The 23,394-nt window shown below is 34.5% G+C and overlaps 1 long non-coding RNA gene across 1 annotated transcript in view; it reads left to right on the plus strand.

Annotated features, from left to right (window-relative positions):
• Positions 1-19,569, plus strand: part of LOC111086110 — a 43,556-nt gene extending 23,987 nt beyond the window's left edge. The window contains exon 3 of the long non-coding RNA XR_002610866.1: positions 17,574-19,569. This is a non-coding gene — a long non-coding RNA (uncharacterized LOC111086110). The remainder of the gene's footprint in view (positions 1-17,573) is intronic.
• Positions 19,570-23,394: the final 3,825 nt, after the last annotated feature.

Consider the following 23,394-nt stretch of genomic DNA (forward strand, 5'->3'; position numbering starts at 1 on the left):
ACTAAGACCTAATGAGAATTGTACATTGGTGTATAACCATCAAAACGTTTCTGACCCACACCATGACCAGATGAGAATTCTATGTTGATCTATAACCGTCACAACGTTACAGAGCCACACTATGACCAAATTAGAGCTGTATGTTCTTGTGTAACCGTCACAACGTTACAGAGCCACACCATGACCAGCTGAGAGCTGTACATTGTTGTTTAACCGTCACAACGTTACAGAGTCACACCATAACCAGTTGGGAAGTGTGCGTTGGTGTATAACAGTCACATCATGACCGGCTGTGAACTGTATGTTGGTGTATAACCCCCAAAACGTTACAAAGTCACATTATGACTAGCTAAGAATTATACGTCAGTGTATACCGGTCACAACGTTATAGAGTCGAACCATGATAAGCTGAGAACTGTACATTGGTGTATAATCGTCACAACGTTATAGAGTCGAACCATGACAGCTGAGAACTGTAAGACATCACGTGAAAGTAAGATATACACTGACATACAGTTCTTAGCTGGTCATAATGTGGCTTTGTAACGTTTTAATGGTTATACTCTAACATACAGTTCACAGCCGATCATGATGTGACTGTTATACACCAGCGTACACCTCCCAACTGGTTAATGTGTGACTCTGTAACGTTGTGACGGTCATACAACAATGTACAGCTCTCAGCTGGTTATGGTATGGCTTTGTAACGTTGTGACGGTTATACACCAATATACAGTTCTCAACCGGTCATGGTGTGGATCTGTAACATTGTGACTGTTGTACACCAACATCTGATCATGATGTTGCTCTGTAATGTTGTGACGGTTATATGAGAGCATACAGCTCTAATTTGGTCATAGTGTGTTTCTGTAACGTTGTGACGGTTATAGATCAACATATATCTCTCATCTGGTCATGGTGTGGGTCAGAAACGTTTTGCTGGTTATACACCAATGTACAATTCTCATCAGGTCTTAGTGTGGCTCTGTGACGTTGTAACGGTTAAACACCAACATGCAGTTCTTAGCTGCTCGTGATGTGGCTCTGTAATGTTGTAACGGTTATACATCAACATGTAGTTCTCAGCTGGTCAGGGTGTGGAACTGTAATGTTGTGACTGTTATGCGCCAACATGCAATTCTTAGCCGGTCATGATGTGGCTTTCTACCGTTGCGAGGGTTATACATCAGCAGGTTAGTAGACTCCAAGTCTTACTTTCACGTGATGTCTGGTTAGTAGACTCCAAGTCTTACTTTCACGTGATGTCTGGTTAGTAGACTCCAAGTCTTACTTTCACGTGATGTCTGGTTAGTAGACTCCAAATCGTACTTTCACGTGATGTCTGGTTAGTAGACTCCAAATCTTACTTCCACGTGATGTCTGGTTAGTAGACTCTTACTCTCACTTTCGTTACCATAATACTACTGTATATAAACTCTTTTTTTTTATTGTAACTAAACCACTTCGAATCTATCTTCTTGGATAAGTGATCTCTTTTTTTTTAAGGCTTTATCAGGTGAGTTACCTCGAAGGTGAGAATCTAAGAAGCTAAAACAGGACACGTGCATATGTAATTATGCCCATTTTTCGTAAATGCGAAATTTTGATTTTTTTTGCTACCTCTATTACATTTGACTTTTTTTTTTGTAACTGGCAACAAAGAGTGAGTTAACAACAGATTTTCTCATAAATGTTTTATTTTCGTTGTACTTTGCACTGAGTTAGTGTTAAGCACAAAGCTACATAATGGGTTGTTTATGTTCTGCCCACCACGGGTTTAAGTCAATTTGTAGCATTATAGGCCCTTAGATTTGCCACTGAGCCACAGTGAGGCATTTTACATTGAATAAAGTGTAAAATTTATTTCAAACACTAATCAGAAGGATGAACACTGATTGCGAACCAAGAGGATAAGCAAAAATCTGAGTCAACTATCATTAAACTATGTATTTTTTTAGACAGAGTATTGTACTATGGGGATATGCTAAAATCTGAGACTATCTACTATTAAACTAGGTATTCTTATAGATTAGAGTATTGTACTATGGGGATAAGCAGAAATCTGAGACTATCTACTATTAGACTAGGTATTCTTATAGACAGAGTATTGTACTATGGGGATAAGAAGAAATCTGAGACTACCTACTATAAGACTAGATATTCTTATAGACAGAGTATTGTACTATGGAGATATGCTAAAATCTGAGACTATCTACTTTAGACTAGGTATTTTTATAGACAAAATATTGTACTATGGGGATAAGAAGAAATCTGAGACTATCTACTATTAGACTAGGTATTCGGATAGATAGAGTATTGTACTATGGGGATAAGAAGAAATCTGAGACTATCTACTATTAAACTAGGTATTCTTATAGACAGAGTATTGTACTATGGGGATAAGAAGAAATCTGAGACTATCTACTATTAAACTAGGTATTCTTATAGACAGAGTATTGTACTATGGGGATATGCTGAAATCTGAGACTATCTACTATAAGACTAGATATTCTTATAGACAAAGTATTGTACTATGGGAGCTGTTGTTCCTTCGGAAGAAGCCCGGAAAGAGCCGACTGCTGTATAATTTCCTGGATAATTTTTTACTTTTGCTAGGAAGTTAGCGTGAATTGTTGTTTCATGTAAGATTGATTAGCTTTGTTGTTGATTCATGTTGAAGACCTGCTGTTCTACCCTTGATAATAAACATTCGTCTTTGTGGGATACCCTCTCTATATCTTCTGTTATCACTGTAAGATACAAGCTGTTGAGTTTCGTAACACTTTTAAATGTGATCAGTTATAAAAATGAAATTGTCATATGGTTCCTTTTCTTCAATATGTTATCATTCGTATTGAAACAAAGACTAAATATAAAAATATTTTATACTGATTAGTATTGAAATAATGACTAAATATTAATGACTTATTTATTTATTAATATTGAAACAAGAACTAAATATCAATTAATTATTAATTGATTGATATTGAAGTAAGGACTAAATATTAATGAATTATTTATTGATTGATAGTCAAGCAAGAATTAAATATTAATGAATTATTTATTGATTGATATTGAAATAAGGACTAAGTATTAGTGAATCATTTATTGGTTGATATTCAAGCAAGGATTAAATATTAATGAATTATTTATTTATTGAAATTGAAACAAGAAATAAATATAATCGAATAATTTATTAACTTGTATTGAAACATGGACTAAGAAAAGTATTTACTGATTAGTATTGAAATATGGACTAAGCAAGTTATTTACCGATTAATTTTGAAATAAGGACTAAATATAAACCAATTGTGTACTGAAACAAAGACAAAATATAAACAAATTATGTATTGATTTATGTTGAAGTATGAGCTAAATACACATCTTAGTATATAAAAGTTCACTGCTTTTTTTGTATACATGAGTATGAAACCCGAACAGTAATTGTAATAACATTAAGATATCTTCGCACCCCCGTTATGAATATATAAATATACTTTGTTAAAATTGTAGAAGTTTATTTGTGGCATGTGAGTTGTCATTCATTTATTTATTATGTAAGATTAATTTTTGTTTTGTTTATCACTTGAGCACTATGCCACTGCTCCTTTTATTTATCATTTCTTGACTATATATATAAAACTTCCGAGAGGGGGGAGATAAACTGGCATATCTTTTAAAATATTCAAACATGTATTCACTTTTCGTTTACAAGTTTACAATATAAGAGTGTATTTAGACATTTTCCAGTTCATTAGATATTTCTTACATAGTTCTCCATAACATATTTTGAAGGGCCTAGAATATTCTTTGAAGCAGCAAATCTACCGCTAGAGGTATTCAGTAATGAAAAATCCGAACGGGAAAATCCAGATAGACAAATTGTAACAGCGAAATATTTGTTATTTGTTTTGTTTTTCGAGAACTTTCGCGCAAAGCCACGGAAGGACTTTATAGTTTTAATCTGAAAATCTAGAGGAAAAAGACAACACCGACAGCTCTCACCGGTAGCTCTAGGGCTATTCTTGACCATCACTTTTACTCCGCACTCACAGCAATGTCCACCCATTAGTAGCATATACTTTTAAGGTCATAAAAAAATAATGAGAAATATGACTTCAAGTTCTAAAAGTTAGCATGTAGACTGTTTGATGCAAACATTTTGGCCAAAACTTTCAAACGTTTTAAATCGTACTTAAACTTTTGTTGGAATGAGTTAAATCTTTATAAAGATTTATTTGCCAGTTTACTTTGTTGAATTCGCGCATAGTTGCGCGAGAGCTATCTGCGCTAGCCGTTTCTAATTTAGATGTCATAGACTAGAAGGAACACTACCCACCAAAAAATCTTGGATTGCTCTTTTAGTAACGAAAAGTGGAATCTTCCTTAACATTATAACGCCCCCAGGGCTCAGAGGGCTTGCATCTTCTGTGAGCGGGATTCGAACCCCCGACCCATAGATTGGCAAACTGTTTGGAGGGTAAGGAATATATATTTCTGTTTCCTAAGATTCCAAAACGAAGTACCAATAATATTCCTATTTTTATTACACTGTGATCATTGTATCTTAATAGCTACTGGCCAAACATCCATCAACAAGTTTTGATATCTAGATTATTCGTATATATAATAAACCATAAGAGGCAGGGTAACAACATCTATAACCTGAATGACAACTGGTATTACAATCGGCCCGGCATGGCCAGGTGGTTAGGGCGCTCGACTCGTACTCTGAGGGTCGCGGGTTCGAATCCCCGTCACACCAAACATGCTCGCCCTTTCAGCCGTGGAGCGTTATAATGTGACGGTCAATCCCACTATTCGTTGGTAAAAGGGTAGCCCAACAGTTGGCGGTGGGTGATGATGACTGGCTGCCTTCCCTCCAGTCTGCTAGATTAGGGACGGCTAGCGCAGATAGCCTTCGTGTAGCTTTGCGCGAAATTCAAAAACAAAAAAGGATTACAATCAGAATTGTGCAGTTGACTTTTTTTAGAATTCCAAATATTTTTCCAGAACAACCTTTGAATAAAAAATTCAACGACTACTAAGAAGTAATCATGTTTGATTTCTAATGAAATTACACATTTGTATTATTTCTTATCTCTGTCATGTTTAATCTTGTTTGAATGTTGTCTTCTAGTACAAAATTATAGATTTTGAAGATATTGCTTCTTTTTATCACAGAAACGTTTGTCTCATAAATTATACTATCAGAATCCATCTGTTTGGATAAGTTTGTCTCATAAACTTTACTATCAGACTTCATCTGTTTGTATACATTTGTCTCATAAACTTTACTATCAGAATCCATCTGTTTGGGTACATTTGTCTCATAAACTTTACTATCAGAATCCATCTGTTTGGAAACGTTTGTCTCATAAACTTTACTATCAGAATTCATCTGTTTGGATACGTTTGTATCATAAACTTTACTATCGGAATTCATCTGTATGGGTTACGTTTCTTTCATAAACTTTATTATCAGAATTCATCTGTTTGGGTACATTTGTCTCATAAACTTTATTATCAGAATTCATCTGTTTGGGTACATTTGTCTCATAAACTTTACTATCGGAATCCATCTGTTTGGATACATTTCTCTCATAAACTTTACTATCAGAATCTATCTCTTTTTATATGTTTGTCTCATAAACTTTATTATCATAATCCATCTCTTGTTGCTTAACATAATTTTGTTTCTGATTTGAACATGATAAATGTTTTCACGTTCGGATCTGCCAGAAGACAAATTAACTTTCAAACCTGTGTCGTGAGAACAGAAATCAATCAAAATGTTTGTAGTTTGTACTAGAAATCAATGATATCCGTTATTATAAAATATTCAAACTTCGGTAGACAAGACACATAATTTTACTGTTGATTGTTTTAAACATCACTAACACGTAAGAATAATAGAAACTGAGAATATACCAATTGTTACAAAATCATTATTTCTGTTCTAAACTGTTATTTGTTACAGGTTGTTAAACACTTATGTATGTTTAACATGAACATCTCTTTCAGTCACTTGAACATCTAAGTTATACTATATTTCTTTAATGTTACTTTCGTTACTAATATTGGTTAGAACGTTAATTGATTATTTCTTATTATTACATATTTTTATTACAGCGATTATTTTTAGATCGGTTTACGGATTAACCTAAACTTCCTAAGATGGCCAAACCTTGTTCGTTTCTTTACAATTTCGCGCAAAGCTTCTAGAAAGCTATCTGTGCTAGCCGTCCCTAATTTAATAGTGATAGACTAGAGGGATGGAGCTAGTCAATACCACCTACCGCCAGCTCTTGAACCACTGTTTTACAAAAGAATAGTGAGATTTACCACAACATTATAACTATTCCAGCGCTGAAAGGATGAGTATGTTCGGTGATGGGGATTGCACGTCGAGCGCCCCCTAACCATCAGATCATATCAGGCTGCCAGAACCCAGTTACATATTGTTGGGATTATGCCTGAAAATGTCGTTAACAGACAACGTAAGAACAGTATATTATATTAGCTATATTCATTATTAGCTTTTATATTATATTAGGTATATTCATTATTAGCTTTTATATTATATTAGGTATATTCATTATTAGCTTTTATATTATATTAGGTATATTCATTATTAGCTTTTATATTATATTAGCTATATTCATTATTAGCTTTTACATTATATTAGGTATATTCATTATTAGCTTTTATATTATATTAGCTATATTCATTATTAGCTTTTATATTATATTAGCTATATTCATTATTAGCTTTTATATTATATTAGCTATATTCATTATTAACTTTTATATTATATTAGCTATATTCATTATTAGCTTTTACATTGTATTAGCTATATTCATTATTAGCCTTTATATGATATTAGCTATATTCATTATTAACTTTTGTATGATATTAGCTATATTCATTATTAGCTTTTATATTGTATTAGCTATATTCATTATTAGCTTTTGTATGATATTAGCTATATTCATTATTAGCTTTTATATGATATTAGCTATATTCATTATTAACTTTTATATTGTATTAGCTATATTCATTATTAGCTTTTATATGATATTATCTATATTCATTATTAGCTTTTATATTATATTAGCTATATTCATTATTAACTTTTATATGATATTAGATATATTCATTATTAACTTTTATATGATATTAGATATATTCATTATTAACTTTTATATGATATTAGATATATTCATTATTAGCTTTATTTCTAATTCCTATCAAGGTAGGTAGCTTGCTTTGATCAGAAGTTCAAGTTGAACATACCCTTAACAATCTAAACCACATGTTTATGCAAAAACCACATATTTTGTTTGCACGTTATTAAACACAAATCTGCACAATGGACTACCTGTTCTATGCCATCTGTGGGTATCAAAACCCAAATTTTATCATTATAAGCCTTCAGACTTACCACTGAGCTACAGGGAGGCAAGCTACATAGATAAGACAAAATAAAAAAACCTCAAACTACGCTTGAACATATCCTCAACAAACTGAACTTGAGTATATCCTCAAAAAGCTGTACTTGAACGGATCTATAAGAACTTATATACGAATATATCTTCAACAAACATCCTTGAACATACCCTCAACAAACTGTACTTGAAAATATCATCAACAAACATCCTTGAACATACCCTCAACAAACTGTACTTGAACATATTTTCAACAAACTTCCTCGAACGTAACCTCAAAAATTGTCCTTGAACATATCCTCAACAAACTTTACTTGAACATATCCTAAACAAACTGTACTTGAACATATCCTCAACAAGCTTTACTTGAACATATCCTAAACAAACTGTATTTGCACATGTCCTCGACAATATGTACTTGGATATGACTAAAAAAATTGTATTTGAACATATTTAATTTTTGTGCTATTGGTTTATTGAAAGTGACGAGAACTACATTTTTTAGAATCAATATTTCTGAGGTGACTTGGATATGAACTTTGTTGTCTGTTCCCTATTTCACCTCAGGTGATCAATAATCATGTTCATTGTAAACGTGACATAGGTACATTACGATGAAATGTTATATTTCATAACTTAATCAGTTATCCTTAAGTTATCCTTATTGAGCTTAATTAAACCTAGATCAATAACAAGCTTTTCTAGAATAGTCCACGTTGTTGAGAGGTAAAGTTTATACCCGATTCAACGTTTAACAAAACATGAAAACTTTGTAACGCTGCAAGTAAATATTTCGCGCTCTTATAGTATTGTTTGTTTGTTTGTAATTAAGCACAAAGCTACACAATGGGCTATCTGTGCTCTGTCCACCACGGGTATCGAAACCCGGATTCTAGCGTTGTAAGTCCGCTGTGCCACTGAGAGGGGGGGCTTTTATAGTACCGAAACAAAATGGATGTTTTTAAAAAAATTCTGTAAATGATTCTAAATAAAACAGAATATTATAGTGTCACTATGGTTTCAAAAACTTGAGATCTGCCTTTTGGTTAGTGTGCCCGAACTGTGAATCTGATGATCCATGATAGGCGGCTACTTACCGGGAAAATTTGCCCCGTATTTTGAGCCTGTCAGTAAAATACAAGGGTGAGAATAGTATCAGAAAAAAAGAGGTCCGAGAGTTAGTAATGAGTGTTATTGATTAAACTATCTTCCTTGTAGTCTGTAAGTTCAAAAAGAAATTAAGATATTAATATACGCAGATAACTCTTGTGTAGCTTTACTCGAAAATTTTAAAACAAACAAAATTCGAAATAGAGTTCTAGTCCTAAAATTGAATGGTTCCTCTTGTATTTATATCAGAAATTAAAACACATAATTACATTAAACGATTCCCTTTCGCCAATACAAATATTTCAGATCATCTTATTTAAGTTTTGCCGACAATTATTATTAATTCACACTCTAGATACTTTATTATTATCAATTCACACTCTAGATACTTTATTATTATCAATTCACACTCTAGATACTTTATTATTATCAATTCACACTCTAGATATTTTATTATTATTAATTCACACTCTAGATACTTTATTATTATCAATTCACACTCTAGATATTTTATTATTATTAATTCACACTCTAGATACTTTGATTATTATCAATTCACACTCTAGATACTTTATTATTATCAATTCACACTCTAGATACTTTATTATTATTAATTCACAGTCTAGATACTTTATTATTATCAATTCACTCTCTAGATACTTTATTATTATCAATTCACACTCTAGATACTTTATTATTATCAATTCACACTCTAGATATTTTACTATTATTAATTCACACTCTAGATATTTTATTATTATTAATTCACACTCTAGATATTTTATTATTATTAATTCACACTCTAGAGGTCCATTGACTCGCTTCTCCTCCAACTGCGGTGGGACCTGGCATGGCCAGATGGTTAGGGCGTTTGACTCGCAGTCTGAGGGTCGTAAGTTCGAATCTCCGTTCCACCAAACATGCTGTCCTTTTAGCCGTGGGGGCGTTATAATGTGACGGTCAATCCCACTATTCATTGGTAAAAGAGTAGCTCAAGAGTTGGCGGTGGGCGATGATGGCTAGCTGCCTTCCCTCCAAAAGTTCACTGCTAAATAAAAGACGGCTTGCGCAGATAGCCCTCGTGTAGCTTTGAGCGAAATTTAAAAACCAACTGTGGAATCCCGTTTCATCACATTTCTCAATGTGCAGTCTAAGTAGCGTTACGTTTTTCCTTTTTCATTTATTATTAAACTAATTGAATTCTATTTTATACATATCTTAACCACCAGTTAGTCAATGTATTTGAATGCTATTAGTTCTACTGTTATACGCTTTGAGGAGCTTGTTGGGACTCTCCTCCATCTAATGATCTTCTCCAGCCTGTTCTAGTAATATTGTATAAATACGACATAACGATTTGTAAGCATAATGATACATTTTAAAACATACTACATGTTTGGACAGAGCATAGGTCTGTCTTCTTCAATACTTACAGATCGTTGTGTCTCATTTATATGTCTCCGAGCGTAATGCGATTCCCTAAACAAACATAACCAATATCAATCGTACGAGAATTTTCAAGAGTTCTAGAGCCTTTAGCTTCATTGCCAAAATGCGAATTCGCAATCGATTGTAGGCATTTTCAAGATCAAATAGCCTAAGAGCGCATGCTGTGATATCTGAATTTACTGCTGGATGAAGACGAGTGTTGTTGCCTGGACATTGGAGGTTGTGGGTCACTTTCGTCTTGCTTTTCTCATCTTGGTAGGCAAGTAATTATTTTCTTCAGATCTCGCTTGACTGTTCTTTGTTGTCTTTTGTGCTATCTTTTCCATTAATTTGACTCATACATCTGGCATTCATATTATTCTATATTTATTTAGTGTTCAGTGCCACTGAATAGTCTCTGAGGCTCTTTTCTATTTCACACTCCATAATTTACAAATAAGTTAAAAAAATGAGACAATGCGTTCTTACTATGTATACAATTACAATAATTTACTTTATAAGGGGAGTAATGTGTTGAAAGGCGGGCCCCCTTCGGTAATATTACCACCACTGTACATTACCAGTTATGACGTGCTGCCATCAGAGTAAATTATATGTTCACGCGACCCTTTGCATAAAAACGCTGGCGAACAGGTAAATGATCAATGTGAAACTTCAATATTTTTGTTTTTCAACAAGTGTACCTTAGGTAAGAGCTTTGAATTTCTTATGATTACGAAGTATATATTTCAGAGAATTTCACTTTGTTGATTCCAAATTGTTGGTAAATTATAGACAACCAAATATACCGTAAATTGCGTAAAATAAAGAGAGCTTAAGTGCGCTAACTTTTTATAGCTTTACAATGAGTAGCTCAAGGTAAGAAGCCCTCAGTGAGGCAGTCTTATCTTACATCAATGATGTATGTTTTTGTCATAAACTTCGGCCCGAATATACGTCATTGCCTCTCATTAGTATTTATGCTATTTTGTCATTGTCCTAATGATGGGCAACCCGCGCGAGGAACACGACCTTGCTGACCCCTGGTGGGAATATTTATAAGGTGAATTATGTGATTTAAATTAAGTTGCTAAATGCAACATTTATTTCAAATCGCAGTTGTTATAAGCTAGATGGGGGGGGCATTTTACCCTATCTTGGGGTTCCATTCTGTCCAACCTTTTAAGTATAACGGCCACCAACCACAAGAAATGCGTTGTTATTTCAACTATAAATAACATTTATAATAAAATAGGGTTAATTTTAAAACATTTTGCTATTTCATCACATTCATCTTAATTGGTGAAAATCACATTCAAAGTTAAGATGGCTGTCTTATCCACCTTTCTTTAGCTCTCCAGTCAGTAAACAATTTTACTAATATAACATAAAAATATATAATTTTTACACTTTTTGGAATACCTTGCTTAGCAGCTCAATACTGAACTTTAGAAGTAAAACTTCAAATACATCTTAAATTCTTTTACATAATTCAAACACATTCGAACTTTACAAGTCTTGTTCAAGAATATATAAATGTGTGGTTCGCATTTTTACGGCCCGGCATAGCCAGGCAGTTAGGGCGCTCGACTCACAATCTGTGGGTCGCAGGTTCGAATCCCCGTCACACCAAGCATGCTCGCCCTTTCAGCCGTGAGGGCGTTATAATGTGACGGTCAATCCCACTATTTGTTGGTAAAAGAATAGCCCAAGACTTGGCGGTGGATGGTGATGACTGGCTGCAAAGGGTGAAAACATAGAGGCCCCCGGGAGGTGAAATAAGGAGTTAGAAGCGTACACCGATCCCTATGTTACTCCCCGGGAGCCATAAGAGGACGTGCCTGGTTTGCTGACAATCGTCCTAGCGGTTCGCCAGTTGTAAGTGGACATACATATAGATACTTTTGTCAAATAATGATTTAGATACGGTGTTAAATGTGCTTATTTGTTCTTTTTGCTTCACTTATGACGAAAAGAGAAGACCTGGATTAATGAGTATTAAAGATTTTTTTACGATCAATTCGCTTCCAATCTATAAGCCTATTTTCTATGTAATTTCTGATCCGCACATGTGTTATTTGATTCTACAAACAAACAAAAAACTTTATTGTGCACCAAAATAAGATGTTAAAAATTAAATGATGCGTAAATTAGAAAACTACAATAATCTAACCAACTAAATTACCGTTTGTTTAATCTATACGCGTAAGCAGGGGAGATGCGGCCCTAAATTGCATCAATATGTATACAAAACATATTTAAAAGGCTTAAAAACAGCCTCAGATACCATCAAAATGCACCATTTTCAGTGACATAATTTGCAAAATTCCGGAAGCTAACATCCTCCACTCCCTTTAAATATGGCTGTACCACTTCCTTTGTCCTCCAAATGTCTATCCCCACTTTTTGTATTCATGATGTTAGAAAAACACGAATGCTTTTAAGGCAAACTGAAGAAGAAAGGTCCACCTTTCGAAAGCGCTCGGGTTATAGGGTTTTTATTCATTCCCACTTTTTATATTTCTGCCTGTCATTACATATATTGATTTATTTGTATCATGCTTAACTATAATTCGTGTGTTTGTTGTCCCTCTCTCCGGACTTATAGCGCTAGAAACAAGTTTATCTTTTCTCCAAGGCTGTAATCATTTCAAATCTGTAGCACACGTGACTAGTATTTTACTATTATTTTATACCGTTTTGATAATAATGAATTTTGTACACTTTAAAAATACGCCTAATGAACTATGAAAACATAACGGATTCAAAGAATAAGCTACCAACGCTTCTGCTACTTTATTCGAAAAATAGCAACAAAGTCTGCATCATATAATTAATTTTCTCTTATCACTAAAGTATTCCGTATATAATTCCACAAGCAAAGTCAATAAACCTTTAAATATTTTCCTTTCCACACCAATTTTAGCACCATCCAATTAATCGGAGGATCACAATGAATATACTACTTGTTTGTTTGTTTTTAATTATGCACAAAGCTACACAAGGGCTATCTGTGCTCTGCCCACCACGGGTATCGAAACCCGGTTTCTAGCGTTGTAGGTCCACAGACATGCCTCTGTGCCACTGGGGGAGGGGGGCATACTACTTGTTCATAAAAGCAGTTACGTGAGGTAAGAGATACTTCAGTCGATCCAGCTCGTAACCTATTGTTATTTACCTCAATTGATTTTCGTGAGTCCGACAATTTGTACTGACATTCAAAAGATCCTTTCAAACGTCCTCCTACACTTGGAAATGCAAATCAATTTCTTTCGTTTCTTAGAAATAAGACTTTATGCAGCAGAACAGCAATTAGCTACGAGTCTTAGTTCTCTTTTGTTTTAATTGATTGTGTTACTGTCTCTCTCTTGATAATATTTCTCCACACAAAGCAAATGAATCGATACAATTAGCTTTGAAACGATAAGCCTTAGACACGTATCTATATTTAGGCCGAATGCTCATATAGCCTGCCAACTGATTAGGCTTAAAAACAGAGAACACTGCACGTACATTAATATTTTTTGATAACTTCAAACTGACTAAATCTAAGTGTTCCAAGTACAATTATAACTTGCAGGAACACTTTTCTATTTCATTTGTTGATCAAAGAAATGTTATGAGTGTATTGTTTTATTTAAAAGTGTGTTGGATATACAAGACTGTTTAGTGTAGGCATTATTATTTAATTTATTTTATGAGTTAATATTTAATGATTGTTGAGTTTTCATAACAAGAGAGTTAAAAGCAATTATTTTAAAGGCGATAGTTATGACAATTTGGTTACGTAACTCGGTTAGAGTCATACGCTGTGTTTGCAATTCATTGTTGTAGAGGCTATATTGTTGATGTCACGTTCCTCAAATCTTTAGCATTTTTTCTCGTTTCCTTAATTAAGTATTGTTAAATCAGCACCGTTCGCGCATTTTACAGAAAGTTCTAGGCCACAGTGAATAAAGCATTTATATAGGTGGCTCGCGAGCGCAAGTTAAGAAGAAAAAAAGAAGTACTAAGTGAACTGAAAGAAAAGTTCAATCAGAGAAAAGTGAGAAAACGTGAAGTTAGCTGGTGTCTGAGTGATTAACTTTAACACGTGATATTTTAAAGTGAGTTTCTAGTAAAGTTTAATAGAGATAAGGAGAATAGTTTGTCTTGTCAAAGGGTGTTCTAAAGTAATTGAACCCGCATGTGTGGATTGTTTGTTTGTTTTGAATTTCGCGCAAAGCTACACGAGGGCTATCTGCGCTAGCCGTCCCTAATTTAGCAGTAAAACACTAGAGAGAAGGCAGCCAGTCATCATCACCCACCGCCAACTCTTGGGCTACTCTTTTACCGACGAATAGTGGGAGTGACCGTCACATTATAACGCCCCCACGGCTGAAAGGGCGAGCATGTTTGGTGGGACGGGGGTTCGAACCCGCGACCCTCAGATTGCGAGACGAGTGCCCTAACCACCTGGCCATGCCGGGCCCGCCTTTGTGGACTTTAACGAAAGAACACAATTATTTGAATTTTACGATACAGCTGTGGTAACCCATGGGGTAACGTAAGTGAATTATTCACTGATACTATTAAGGTAAGAGCAGAGAAAAATATTTTGCCTTGTCAAATGGATTCTAACTTAATTGAATCAACCTAAGTAGACTTTTGACAATAAAAAGTGAACTATTTAAAGTTTGAGATACAACTGTGATATCAATACTTATGTAATTTTTGTACATACATTTAACTTGTTTTGAATATATTGTTATAAAACAAGTGGATCGTCTGCTGTCCGTTTACTGTTCGAATTTATCGCTAACAAGTCATAGAAAACTACTGTAGAAGAATCCTCAGCCCACATATACTTAAAACCCTGACAAAGTGCATTAAATTTATCTGTGCAGATGACATCCTTCTGCCTGTTTATTTGTGATTTTTTTAAAACCTTAATAAAATTATTACTGTTAGTCAATCAGAATTATGCAACAAGATATATTTAGATACTTCAATTAAGTCGTAAGCTTAAGAGGTTCCATCTTAATTCAAAACTAAAACGAGTTCCATCAAGATTGGTGCATGTTCCAGAAACTAATCATCACCCAACTGCATCACCCCACCCCCCAGCTCCCTTACACGTTATCCGTACTTTGTTCTCCATAATTTAATTTTTGCATGCTTTAATGGCGTTTAAATAGCTTCATGCACACGCGTTACTCTTTTAATTATACAGATTTCCGCCTTATGGACATCATATATTTAACTTCGATAACTTTAGCTTCATTTGCACTAGGACTGCTGCTAAAAAACACTTCTATTGATTATCTGCAATACCTTCTGTAAAAAAAAAATAATAGACGTTTTGGTATTTCATAAAGCAATCAGGTTGTAAACATAATTGGTAAATACCGGCTCATACTGAAACATGTGTTGTGTAGTCTCGTCACTGAGCGTATCGTTAAGATGAAACGTGTCATACAGAGTCTTATCATGAAAAATGTGTAGAATGTCATCATGAAACGTGTCGTGTAGAGTGTCATCATGAAAATATAATGTTAATGGGTGAAAATACGTGTCGGAAGAGGCTGTGTTCCTCCTTGAGGCAATAAGAAATCCTTGTCTATTTCACAACGTCTATTACCATATATGTGTGTGTGTGTGTGTGTGTGATTATAAACGCCCACAAATGAAGAAAGCTAATAATTAGAAGATGTATAGTCATAGTATAGACCTGAATAGCGACACCTATATCAAGAAGCTATACATTTCAGTGGAGTGACTTCATATATATATATATATATTAAGTCAGCCTGTAGTTCGATAGAGATGACATTACAACCATCAGAGTGTGACCTTTATAAAACCTAAAACTGCTATTCTGTCTTTTGTTCGGGTGGTGGAATGAAGGGTACACTCTGAGAGGCGAAAAAAGTCACGTTAGTATGAAATGATAAAAAACTTTCTGTTTCAGCTCTCACTTTGTAAGCTCGGTGAAACCAAGAAAAGATGCTCTTTTTATCGAAAATGGGGTTGGTATTATTTATGAGCATCCGCTGGGTTTCTGACATGAGAAGAATTTTTAACCAAGTAAGAGAACTGTCGTTCAGAGCCAACCTTATGATCTGATAGATCGTGCACAACGAAGCCTTACGAATCGTGAAGCAAAGTAAATACAACAGTTTCATTTCTTAATAACAAAACCTAAATGTATGGAAAAAAGATACTAGAGATAATGTCACACATATTTTTCGCTTCAGAAAAGTCACTAGAACTGATGTCACACATCTTTCTCGCTTCAGAAAAGTCACTAGAACTGATGTCACACATCTTTCTCGCTTCAGAAAAGACACTAGAACTGTGTTGTTGTTGTTGAAGTTAAGCACAAAGCAACACAATGGGCTATCTGTGCTCTGTCCACCACGGGTATCGAAACCCGGATTCTAGCGCCGTAAGTCTACAGACATGCCACTGAGCCACTGGGGGGAGGAGGCTAGAACTGTGTTATTTTCTAATACAGCTCAGCTGTCTATTTCACTTCTACTCAGTGACAGCCGTTTTTAGGTCCTTCTTGTAAAGTATATCATTTCTTCCCTGGCCTTGTTTCCGAGAAAGATTTACTGGAACTTAGGTGGTTTGCCATAGAAACGAAGACAACATTAAGTGGCATAACCATAGAAACCTTTACGTGGTTTTTAGTTATTTGGGTTAAAATAATTGTAGAGGGCAAAGCTAAACAATGGGCTATCTGTGCTCTGCCCACCACATGTATCGAAATTTGATTTTTAAGCGTTGTAAGCCTGCAGAATTATCGCTGAGCTAGTGGGGGGGGGGCAAAACTGTATAGTCACTAATATTGTAATTTGTAGAGTTATTACTGAGTTATACAGATTAGAGACACTCAAACAAAATACACTGCGAATGTTGTTGTTTTTTTCAAAATTCTTTTGGTTCTTCTTCAAAACACCCCAATAGTATAGATTTAAAGAGCGACACCTGTATCAAGAAACTGGCTATATATATATATTAGGGCAGCCTGTAGTTCGATAGAGATGACATTTCAACCATCAGAGTATGACCTTTATTAGACCTAGAACATTCATTGCTTTTCGTTTTTCTGCTTTTTGTTCGAGGGGTGGGGTGAAAATTAAAACGAGTTCCATCAAGATTTAATATTAGTTCACGTTGCGAAGAATATAACTAAAAACAACTGCAGTGATAACACCCAAAAGGAGTTGAGTGTATCCCGTCTTTCCGATTATCTTTCAAAGGAAAATAAAACAGAACAAGAAATATAGCCTAAGTGTTTAAGTCCGTGGTATACTAGATTCTGTCTATCATTCAACTTCCGCGGCCAACTGTGGGTTTCGTAGAATTAATAACCTTACACTTCAGAATAGTAAAAATCAAAGAGTTTATTTTTGACTGAAATATTTCTAGATAAACAGGAAGAAATGCATAATAGTAGTATTTATAGAGAAAACTGGTGGTTCTGTTTAAGATATTAAAGATATTATTTCTTGCTGCCGATGTTTGTTACCTGTATACAGAGTAGAAAATCGAGTTATTGAAACAATTTGCATAATAAATTATCTCTCTCTCTCTTTTCAGTAATCTGGAGTACACGTGAAGCCTATTTCCATGGGGGAATCAAACGAGAGCCATCTAGTGAGACTGATCAATACAACCACTGCGGACGCATTCGACAACTTACCACCAGGGCATAAGGATATCCTGGAGATGCACGCTAACAGCCAATCAAATGCCATCGTTTATGTGATGGTGGTGTTACTTTTGTATGCCGTAGCGTTAGTAGTGGTGGTGATAAAATATGTTAGAAGAGAACGGTGTGAGTCCCGTCTCACAAATCTCTACGATACATTCATTGGGAGAGATATGTTTGTCCGACTGTCTAAACGACAGTCGTCAGTTCCAACAGCAACAACGGCCCCCATTCTAGATGGCGTGGATGATAGCCAAACACCTAATCCTTCGTCTAATCGTTGCGTTCCAATCAAGACGGCAGATGAAGCAGTGAGTAAAGTATAAAGAGAAGAGAAACGTGGGTTGTACGAGTATGTTAGTTACTGTACCGACAGCCAAATATATACTACACATATATCTGTGGTAAAAGTAACTAATTACTTACGGTAAGGTAATAGTCCTCGAATTAAACACATTTTATACAAATCATCACTGCTAATTTATGCAGACTGAAGCTTCAACATTTGACAGTACACGTTTAAATACTCACAGAAATGAGTCCATTTGAGTTTGACCTGAAAACTTTTTTTTAGGTTTTAAATGAAATAAAAAATAATAATTAAATCACGTACATGCGTCACACCTAACTCGGAGTAGGCCCTGAAGCGCAGCATTTTTTTTTTAATACTCAACAAACAATGTCGGTAAAAACCTTTGTGGTGAGTCAAAATATATAATGATCTTGATACAATTATTTGCAAGTATAGCATACCAGCACTAAAATTAGTACGGAAACGCCGTATCAAACAATATCGTCTTATTTTCACTACATACATACACACACATATGTATATACAGTTAATGTTTTCAATAACATTTACAATAGGGTTAAGAACACCAACATGTTTAAAAGTCGAACAAAAACACGAGCTGATTGAACGCCGTAAGCTAAGGAGTTAAGATTTTGTAAACGACTGATACAAAAGTTCGGACGAGAAGGCTAGTGTTCCTGATATATCCACATTTTGACATCTGAGCCTTTATTGGTTTCTAACTCCAATCTGTCGGTTGGCTTATATGGTTGTTAAAAGTAACAATCCTCTTTTTTGAGGACATTTAGTTTCGCCACTTTTTTTTCAGTAAAACTTTCGCTCAACAATAGTCCTTATGTGATAGTTAAATGTTATTGTTGTCGTCTTTAGAATTATTGTTAATTTTGTTAACGTCTAGGATCCTTATCTCTGGAAAAATCATCTTTAAAGCAGTTCTCATATACTGAGCATATGTATGTACTCTCAATCCAGCTCAATGAACAAAAAAATATATTCTTAATACCAGTTTCCGTCTATTGTATGTATTCTCAATCCAGCTAATGAGAAAAAGTCATATTTATAACAGTTCCTAGCCAAAATATAATCTTAATACCAGTTCCCAACCACTTAGCGCATGTTGACATTCTCAACCCAGCTACAAAAATTGTAATATCAAAATGCAACAAAGTAAAATATGTCAAACCCAAAAAAGGCACGTGACTCTGTTTATAGGCATGTAACCTAATAACGAGATTACATACTTAAGATTTGTAAAGTTCGCTTCAAGATTGTATTGGTTTGTCTAATACAATACAAGTTCGTAATGAGTTTGTAAATTTTAAAAGAAAACAATCATGTAGATTAAAAAAGTTTTACGTTGATGAACACAAAAGCAAAAAAAAAATAATATATATATAGGAAACAATGTTTCTGCAACGTATTTTGTATCAGGCTTTTTGTTTGGCTAATAGAAATGTCATATATTCTTCTCAACTGTGTGTATGTGTGTGTGTACTATGTTATACACTAACAAAATCATCTGTTTATTGTTGAATATTTGTTGGAAACTCAATATTTCAAAATATTAATATTTGAAATAAACAAACATATTTTAATGAACATGCTCTTGTTGAATACAAACTATAAAATAAATTGCTGTTTCTAAGAAATAGAAACAATTAAATGGTGACAAACAGCTCATTCCTGACTTCTTTAAGTACCTCACCTGAGAATGTTATTTATATTATTTATAAATATCTTCAAAAACTAACGATCTGTAGAAAGAATACAATTTTTAGTATTTCTTAGTATTTGTAACCTTATTTTGCCTAAAAAGCCTGCGAGAAACAGTTATGTTCTTTTTATAGATCGTTAGTTTTTGAAGACATTTCTAAACATGTACATTCTGCGTATTACTCAAACTTTTAAGCTGTCGACTGATTGTCGTTGAATTTCGACAAAACTCGTAAATTTGTAGTGTTTGGAAATTTTCTTATTTACTCTTTGTTAAAAATAAGATGGTTGTACCTTTGTAAAATAAAGTGACGTGTTATAAACTTGTATTTAATTTGAAATTGTCTGTACCATTGCAGGTTACATTGGAACGCCACCTTGTGAGAACGTTGGTTATAAAGCCATATCAGAGAGTCCTCAGGATTCGGATATAGCCGTTCCTAATTTTAAACTAGTGATAGGAAAAATGGTGGCGCCCGCTGCTGTAAGGGCTTTATCCGTTTTTAAAACTAGTAATGGGATCGACTGTCACTCTTATAACACATCCACAGCCTTTCAAAGCGCGGAGAGTGTTCGGCGAAATCGCGGCGCGAACCTTGAACCCTCTAATCCGCTAACCGTTAGACCTCGTCCGGTTCTATTCACGAAGGACAGAAGTACTCTAAAAGACATCATTCGAGTACATACGTTTTAATTGTTTGTATCTAAGCGCAAAACTACACAATTGGCTATCTGTGCTGTACCCATCACGAGTATCGAAACCCGACTTTTAGCGCTATAAGTCCGCAGACTTATCACTGAGCCACTGGGGGCGAGCATATAAGTAATAATCTAACAGTCTTTAACATTGTTCACGATCTAAGAAAAAAAACTATAAATATTTCGATTTATGTAAATTTTTGAGCTCACCTAGATACTCAGTGTAGAAAAAACTTGTGATGTCATTGCTCGAGAATAAATTATACGTCATAATACTTAACCCTTGTACCTGCAGAAACTTTAAGAACATATCTAAACAGCTGCCAAGAACGATGTAAGTTTAATGTCCTTCTCTGCAAAGCTACTAGTGGTGTATGTACCATTTCCATTCATATCCACCTACCTAGAGTGTCCCTAACGATACCGTGAATCCTACACAAAGAAAATATCGTCATTTCCCTTTTTATTCTCGTTTTTTCTTTCTCGTTCTCTATTTTGAATTATAGATGTTTTCGTGTATTCAACAGCTATACTACTCATACCGAACTGTTGTTTAGACTTTAGTTCGTTGTTGTTCCTATTTTCCACTCAAAACAGCATTTATATTTCCTTTAAAGCTTCTGTTTACTTATTGTTAAGCACAAACTTACACAATGGGCTATCTCTGTTTTGGCCACCAGGAGTATCGAAACCCGGCTTTTAAAGTTATTAGCCTTCAGACTTACCGCTGAGCCACTGGAAGGCTAATCACTTCTGACATATTACGTGGCCATCCAATTTCTAGTGTCCCCGCACTGGCACAGCGACATGTCTGCGGAATTACAACGCTAGAAACCGGGTTTCGATACCCGTGGTGAGAAAAGCACAGATAGCCCATTGTGTAGCTTTGTGCTTAATTACAAACAAACCAATTTCTAATAATAAAGTCTGACAAAATTTCATTTGTATACACGTACCAAACGTCTTTATTATTAAATAATTGTTTGATGATATGGGTGTCTAAATGTAACGTTTCTCCTGCCTAATTTTCGTAAACATTCTCAAAAAACTACTCTTTGACGCCCCCCCCCCAGCGGCACAGCGGCTTGTCTGCGGACTTACAATACGATTACCGTAGAGGGCAGGTCACATACAGCCCATTGTGAAGCTTTGTGCTTAACTACAAATAATCAATGAATATCTTGGAATGAAATTTATGCGAAGCATGGCGATTTTGTTTGTTTTACATTATATCGATTTCTTAAATTTGTTTCCCTAGCGAAAACATTAAAAGAAGAAAACATTGAAGTGAAAGATGTCTTCAAATAAGCAGTTGAACCCCCCCCCCCAAAAAAAAATAAATAAATTATGAGTTAAAAAGTTTGTTTGTTGTTACACTAAAGGATATCTGTTTTGTGCCCACCGCGGGTATTGAAAAATTCTAAGCATTATTTTAATAGTTAATAAGGTAAGTAATGCATAATAAGAAATATCCCTGGCAGTAGCCTGTAGGTTAGGACGTAATCTGTGGATCGCGGGAGCTAAACCCGTCACCGAACTTGCTCGCCCTTTCAGCTGCGGGGGCGTTACAACGTCACGGTCAATCCTATTATTCGTTGGTAAAGAGTAGTCCCAAAAAAATTTCGATAGGTGGTGTTGACTAGCTGCCTTCCCTCTAGTTCATCACTTTGAAATTAACGGCGGCTAGTGCAGGTAGCCCTCGAAAAGCTTAGCGCGAAATTCGAGAAATAAACAAACTTTGGATGTACTATTTTCACATCAGTTCTTCAAAACAAGAACAAAATAGAAATAAAGAAAGCTAAAATCGCTGAGAGAGAGAGAAATTTGTCAAGTGTTTATATGTTAGATAAGTATCTGTATGTTTACGAAAATTATACAAGAACTACGCTAATTTTAACTTTTGGTAATCTCTGATTACGACAACTTCAATACATGTGCAAATTTAGATAAAGTGCATATGGACGTTTGTCATCTCAATAACACTTAATGCAAATCTATGATAAAGCTAAATAAGTGTTCAAATAATATTATAACCCTCCAAATCAATTTCTGATAAAGATAATTAAGTGTTCAAATAATATCATAACCCTCCAAATCAATCTTTGATAAAGATAAATAAGTGTTCAAATACTATCATAGGATATGGAGGGTATGATATTATATCAACACTTCTTTAGCTTTGTCAGAGATTGATATGGAGGGTTATGATATTATATCAACACTTCTTTAGCTTTGTCAGAGATTGATATGGAGGGTTATGATATTATATCAACACTTCTTTAGCTTTGTCAGAGATTGATATGGAGTTTTATGATATCATCTGAACACTTATTTATCTTTGTCAGAGATTGATATGGAGAGTTATGATATTATCTGAACATTTGTTTAGCTTTATCAGAGATTGGTATGGAAAGTTATATTATCCGAACATTTCTTTATATATTTATCATAGATTGATACGGAGGGAGTCTCGGATTAAAAATAGTGATTCTAAATTGTCTTATTTCTCTGCGTGATTAAAATTAGTTTTCTTCTTTTTTCTACCACATAAGCGTGAAAAGTAAGAGTGAGAAATAAATGTCCTGTTTCTGTTTTACCATGGTTATGACGGCTCTGCGTTACCATGGTTACGATAGCCCTGTGTCACTATAGTTGTAAGAAAGGTTGTTGTTGATCTGCAACTTTTCTTGGCTTTTATATATAATAAACACAACAGCACAGAAGATCAAATATAGATTCTTTTATTTTATAAACGTACAAACTCTAAGTAATATGAATTAATTTTTTTTTCTTTTCTGAGCTACAAAACTTAAATACTTTTTCTAGCAATAGATGTCTGAAATCAGCTAAGCCTATATCTTTTCAAAACTTGTAATTACAGAACTTATTATCGTTCATCTGGAATGATGTTTGAACTTCTTGCTACACGATAAGAGAGGAAAATTAGTTAAATGAGAAGCATGTTCTGAGTTCGTTGTTTTTTC

This window comes from Limulus polyphemus, unplaced genomic scaffold (genome assembly GCF_000517525.1).
Source record: "Limulus polyphemus unplaced genomic scaffold, Limulus_polyphemus-2.1.2 Scaffold852, whole genome shotgun sequence".
NCBI classification, from domain to species: Eukaryota; Metazoa; Arthropoda; class Merostomata; order Xiphosura; family Limulidae; genus Limulus; species Limulus polyphemus.